Source organism: Ursus arctos, unplaced genomic scaffold, assembly GCF_023065955.2.
Source record: "Ursus arctos isolate Adak ecotype North America unplaced genomic scaffold, UrsArc2.0 scaffold_3, whole genome shotgun sequence".
Taxonomy (NCBI): Eukaryota; Metazoa; Chordata; class Mammalia; order Carnivora; family Ursidae; genus Ursus; species Ursus arctos.
In genome coordinates this window covers 4,849,163-4,856,119 of record NW_026622985.1, presented here as the reverse complement: position 1 = coordinate 4,856,119, position 6,957 = coordinate 4,849,163, and positions in this window count along the sequence as shown.

Genomic DNA, 6,957 nt, shown 5'->3' with positions numbered 1-6,957 from the left:
GTAAAGCACAGTGCATGAGCATAAACTAGACAGATAGATTAGTGGAGCAGAGTAGAGAATTCAGAGATATGCCCACACGTACAGGGACAACCGATTTTCAGCAAATGGGCAATTCCGTAGAGAAAGAATAGACTCGTTAACACATGGTGCTGGAACAAGTGGGTAAGCATTTGCAGAAAGGTTGTTTTTGATTCTACTTGTGTAACATACAAAGTTTAATTCCAAAGAAGTGATAAACCCTAAATCACAAAACATAGAAGAAACATAGAAGAAATCATAAAACATAGAAGTAAGCATAGAGGGGCGCCTGGGTGGCACAGCGGTTAAGCGCCTGCCTTCGGCTCAGGGCGTGATCCCAGCGTTATGGGATCGAGCCCCATGTCAGGCTCCTCCGCTATGAGCCTGCTTCTTCCTCTCCTGCTCCCCCTGCTTGTGTTCCCTCTCTCGCTGGCTGTCTCTATCTCTGTCAAATAAATAAATAAAAAAATCTTTAAAAAAAAAAAAAGAAGAAAGCATAGAAAAAAATCTTTGAGACCTTGGGTTAGACAAAGATTTCATACATAAGACACCAAAGCGTAATCCATAAAGGAAATAAATACAAGTGTGTGTGTGTGTGTGTGTGTGTGTGTGTGTGTATATATATATATATATTTAGACTTCCTCAAATTTTAAAACGTGTATTTATTGAATGACATTGAAGAACAAAGAGTCAAGCCACAGACAGGGTGAAAATATTGGCAATGTGTATATCAGATAAAGTACTTGCATTTAGAGATTTTAGTTATTTATTTGAGAGAGAGAGAGAGAGAGCATGTTTGCATGCCCATGCATGTGAGGAGGGGGAGGGACAGAAGGAGAGAAACTGAAGCTGAACGCAGAGTCCAATGTGGGGCTCCATCTCATGACCCTGAGATTATGACCTGAACAGAAATCAAGAACGGGGTGCTTAACTCCCTGAGCCACCCAGGCACACCAAAATATGGATTTTTAGAATATATATATATCTCAAAATGCATTGATAAGCAAAAGGCAACAGAAAGAAATACATCGAAAGATTTGAATAGACATTTTGTTTTAATTATTTAAAGATTTTATTTATTCATTTGAGAGAGAGAGAGTGGGGGTGGGGAGGAGCAGAGGGAGAGGGACAAGCAGGACAAGACTGGTACAGAGGCCGGTGCGGGGCTCAATCCCACGACCTTGATATCATGACCTGAGTGGGTCGCTAAACTGACTGAGCCCCCCAGGCACCCCTGAATAGACATTTCTTAAAGGAAGATATATGGACTGACAGTAAGCAATGAAAACATTCCCCAAATCCCTGTTAGTCATTGTGATAATGTAAATTAAACCACAGTGAAATGCCATTGCACACCTATTAGGATAGCAAAAATTAGAGAGGCTGACCATCCTAAGTGTTGAAGAGCAGAGGGAGAAACTAGAACCCTCTTCCACGTCCCGGCAGAATGTAAAATGATATAGCTACTTGGAAGACAGTTTGGAAATTACAAATTTAACATATACTTACTATATGATCCAGCCATTCTACTCTTAGGAATTTACACTAGAGAAATGAAAGTCTATGTCCACACAAAAACTTACGGACCGATGTTCTGTAACAGCACCAAACCAGTAATAACCCCGTGGACGACAGGTAAATGGAAAAACACGTTACAGTATCGTTGTACAATGAAATACTCCTTATCAATAAGAAGGAATTTGATATTTATATATGCATATTTTGGTTTCTGCACCCACTTTCCATGTGTGTGTATGGGGAATCCACCAAGCATCTCAATTCTGGTACTACCCATGGGGAGACAGCATGAGCCCCCATAAGTTAAAAGCGTAGTCTTATAGGACAGTCCCTCACCCCCCCAACACACACACACACTACAGAGGCCAAATGTAAGCCCCGTGCTTCAGACCCACCGCCTATGGATCAGAGATTCTAAAGATTTGCTCCCTGGGTTCAATTAATTTCCCAGAATAGCTCACAGAACTCAGAGAAAAGTTTTACTTGTTAAATTACTAGTTTATTATAAAAGGTTGTAGCTCAGGACCAGCCAGATGGAAGAGAGGCATAGGGCAAATTATGGGAAAAGGGGTCTGAGCTTCCACGCCCTCTCTGAGCCCCTCCTGCTGGGATATTCATGTGTTCACAACCCAGAAGCTCTCTGAATCATGTCCTTTTGGCTTAAAAAAAAATTTTTTTTTAGTTTTTTAACTTTAAGTAGGCTCCACACCCAACATGGGGCTTGAACTCAAAATCCGAAGATCAAGAGTCACATCCTCTCCTGACTGAGCCAGCCAGGAGCCCCTGTCCTCTTAGGTTTCGATGGAAACCTCATTACACAGGCACGATTGATTAAACTACTGACCACTGGAGAATGACTCAATCTCTACCACTCTCCCCTCCCCTGAGGTTGGGGGGTCCATGGGACTGAATATTTCAACCTTCTAGTCCCAGGGTTGGTTTCCCAGGCAACAAGCCCCCCCCCCCCCTGTGCTTTCCAAAAATCACCTCATTAACATAAATGCAGCTGAAGTTGAAAAGGGCTCCTCGTGAATGACAACACACCTGTTTCACCTTTAGGGCCCTGAAGCAACTTCAGGAACTAAGCACAAGAGACCAAATATTATAACAGAAGATGCAATTCCAAGGGTTTGGAAGCTGTGAGCCAGGAACCGGGGCAAAGACCAAATATATATTTTTTACAAATCACAGTATCACAATGCAAAAACATGGCAAAATCTCAAATTAATTTTACTTTGAGTACAAGTGAAGGTAGCCTGACAAAAGGGGTATATACTGCATGATTCCATTTATATAGAACTCTAGAAAATGCAAATTAATCTATCCTGGTAGAAAGCAGATCAGTGGTTGCCTGGACATGGGAAGGGTGGTAAAGTGCCCTGAAGGGAAAAATTAAAAAGGGCACAAGCAAATTTAGGGGTGATGGGTTTGATCACCATCTTGACTGCAGTGATATCAGAACTTACCAAAGTGTACATTTCAATTTGGGCAGTTTATGGCATGTCAATTATGCTTCATAAAGCTGTTTAAGAAAAAATCCTATGGATTAAATCAAAGATACCTGCAGATATAAAATAAAAACCTGTCCCAGGCTGCCAATTTTTAATCTCTGGGAGAGCAGAAGGCTGGAGATAAAACGTCCCGCTGGAGGGATTCCTGTTCCTCAAACCATCAGTCACCTTGCGTCGCCCCTGTGAGAGAGGAGCAGGAAGCCCGGCTCTCATCGAAGCACGTTTCCACCTTTTGTCCGTTATATTCTTGGAAGTTCTTGAGCAATAGTTCCCTAGAAAGGACTGCTTACCTTATCCAGAAAGGAAAAGGAGATTCTTATCAGCGTCAGACAACCTCCGCGCTCCTCATACCTCCTGCAAGCCCGAGCTCCCTTCCCTTATCTCTTAAATCGGCACCGGTACTTTTGATGTTTTCATATACTTCACCTAGTATGTTATCAGGCTTTTCTTTTCAAGCTACTTACTGTGCAAGGAGCAGACAGGCCTGGGACCCAATCCTGACGCGCATTAGTGACCCGGGCCCAGCATCCTGGTGTGTAAATGAGGATAAGGACACCGGTATAGCAGGCAACATGCAACAGTGGGGAGGGGACCCAGGGTGGGGTTGGAATGCCTGCCGGTTTTTGAATCCTAATATAGTCACTATTTTCACATGCATTTAGGAGAAACAAGAACCGAGTTCATGTACCTTGGTGTATGGGGGGGGGCTGTTTCTGGATAATGGAGCCCCTCTGAAGGCTCACAGGGCAGCCTGCCCTGCTGTGGCCCTGCCTCTTAGATGGCTACAGCATTCTGTCCCTTTGCTCCCTGTCACCCTGCCCGGAGGGGACTCTGCCTCTTCTCTCCTCCCTGCGCATGATCCCTGCAGAGTGATGGCTCTCGGGGCCGCTCCCTCCTGGCTACTCTCCGTGACTTCTCTGGGAGCATGCATTCCTACTTGTGTCTCCAAATGCTGGCAGGGAGGCAGGCAGCATCAGCTCACATGGCCCCAGGGAAACGCTTTCCAGGTTTTCCCTGTAGAGGTTTGTGTGGTGTGGCCCTTTGTTTGATATTACAAGGATGCCCCACTAGGGGCACGTGGCTGAAGGGCTCCTTTGAGGTCTCCTCCTGCGTTGTGCCCTTGCTGCAGACCCAGTCCTTCTGGGGCACCCGGAGGCACTCATCAGAGGAAGATGTCCACATACCTCTTTGCCTCCAAGTCTGGCTGAAGGGGGCTCTGCCAGCACAGGGCTCAGAGAGAAGGCAGCCCTCCCTCCATGTCCCAGGGTTCTGGACCCTCAAGAGTTCTCTGTGCACGAGGGTCCCATAGACACCCCAGGAGATGGGAGAAGACACTGTTGGAAGCAGTCAGGTCTGGAGACAGCAGAACCAAAGTTCTGAATTACAAGGGCACAGCAATCACCGTTGTCATCTCAGGGGTATCCATGGGAAAGTATTTTACGGAGGAGAGATACCAAGTGCTTCAGCCACACGGTGAGGGGCACACAGGCTTTTCTGTAGGATGCCCACTGTTACCCCTAAGACCCCTGGTTCCGTCCTATGTAGGGTCCATCCTCTGTGGCTCCAGAGAGTGGGAGCTAAGCACCTGGGGGTGGGGGGAGGGAGCCAGCTTTGGGGAGCACCAGGCTGACAGCTGCTAAAAAACATAGTTCAACTGAGTAAATTTGAGAAATTTGAAAATCTAATTGGCGTTATTAAATGATTTGTGAATCAGGCAGCATCCCACCTAGCAAGGAGAGGAGAGCTCCAGTGAACTCAACAAAAGAGAGGTTTTTAAAGGGAGTGACAAGGCATTAAAAAAGAAGAAAGACATGTTTCAGCAAAGAATGCATTGTTCAGGCAAGGTTGCCTTCCTGAGGGGAGCAGAAGGGAGGTATCAGTACATTTCCTAATGTTGACCTAGAGATTCCACGTGGGCTAGTTCAATGTTGAATTCCTGGGGGGTGGAGACTGTGGTGAGGTTAGGTATTAAGTCTTGGCTTCCTGATTTGGGGCCTTGACCTGAGTGACACCATTTTGGGGCCTGAGGTTTTCTTTTCCAGCTGTGGGTTGGCTTTGATGGCCCCTCAGATGCCTGGGGAGACAGAGGGAGAAGCGTCTGACTACAGATTCGGCTTGTTCTCTCCAGAAGCCAGCTTTCAGAAACTGCTCTTGGCTCTGCTAAGAGCAAAGAGAGAAGCCCATAGCAACAACAGCGACATCAACCCAATGGCCATTTTCTCTGTCCTGTGGCTGTCCTGAGACTGATGGGCCCAGTAAAGCAAGAGTACACTCGGGAGAAAATATTTCAACTCTGACTCATGGGACTCAATTCATCACGACCACTGTCTCTTCTGGAATTCCTCACATCGCGGTCCCTGCTCTGGAACGCCTTCACACTCTCTTTCCAGGTTTATCCCCTGCGTGAAGCTGCCCGAGATGCCCAGGCCGACTGCCCTTTGTCGGAGCTGATACAGCTGTGTTGCCCGGCCACGCACTCAGATGCTAACCTGGATGGAATCTCTTCTCGCATCTTCTCTCTTTGTTCGCCAAATTGTGCCACGATTGCCTATCATGTTCCAGGCAGGAGAGACAACGGTGAATGCATAAGTATCTGTATCCTGCTGCAGAGAAGCTGGAAGGTTCTCTTTAGGAACCGTAATGGTGATTCAGGGTTCCAGACCCACAAAAACAGCCTGGGCGTCTTTGCTGGATCCGTGACCCATGGGACGTCTTACGTTGAGCCGGGCATTTACAACGTATTTTTGATTTTGAGCTGGATGTTACCTTGGGGATGCAACTGCCTTTCAGGGTGAATCTAAAAGTTCCTTCTGTTTGTTTGCTTGTTTTAATTTTACAGGACAGGAGAAAGGACAGTAAGCTGATGTCTGCTGTCCTGAAGAATGAAAGGTGCCCAGGCAAAGTCAGCCCGGGCCGTGCTGGGAAAGAGGCAGACAGAGAGAGTAGGGAGTGGAGTCCCTGGCAAGTCTGACCCCAGCAGCCACCTACAGAGCCAGGAGCAGATTCTGGAAGCTGGTTTCTAGAGAGAACAAGCCGAATCCTGTTAACCATTTGAAAATGGAGTTTTGAGGCCAAAGGCTTAGCTGAGAGGTAGAGTCAAAGTGCAGGAGTTGAGGCAGCTAAAAACCCAGGTGTCGGAGTTGGGGGCAAGGGAAAGCACAAAGGCCCAGGCCATGTGTGGGGGGAGAGGAGAGCGGAGCTGAAGGGGCCAGGACACCTGCATCCCTGGGGCAAAATGCTGAGGTGCCTGCAAGTGCTGGTCCTTTGCCCTTTGCCCCTGGACTCTGGGTTTGCAATGCAGCCAATGCACCCTGACGACTGGGTGCTGCTCCTGGCCTCTGCGTTCTGAGACTCATGCTCCAGGGTGCACCCCACACTTCGGTTCCTTCCCATTCCCCAGTGAGAGCGTGTGGGAAGGGAATGGTGCAGGAAGCCTCTGCAATTAAAACCAAAATGAAACCGAATTTCCAGGTGGCGTCCTCTGACCCACGGAGGCTGCAGTCAGCCACCCCAGGGCTCTGGAGGGCATTCCCAGCCCACCCCCATTGCTGGCCCATCCACCCACCTCCTGGCCTCCTCTGCAGGCCCCTGGCCCTGTGCCCTCCGCCCCACTGGAGAAACAGGCAGGGACTGCAGGAAAGCTCACGACCAGGGAGAATGAGCTCTGAGTTGAGGACCACACAACTTAAGGGAGACCTGGGCTCTGTTTTCCTGGGGGATTTGCTGGCCACACTCCATGGGATCATTTCACATCATTCGGCATCCCCCCGGACCCCCATGTCCTTCCCCACCACTCTCTTCTCTTATGACCTTGCTCATCCATTCATGAGGAAATAAGTCAGAGGAAAAGCAATTTCTCCTGTGCTGCAATCTCTATGTCAGCCTGCCCGGGTCCCTAAGTAGCCGCCC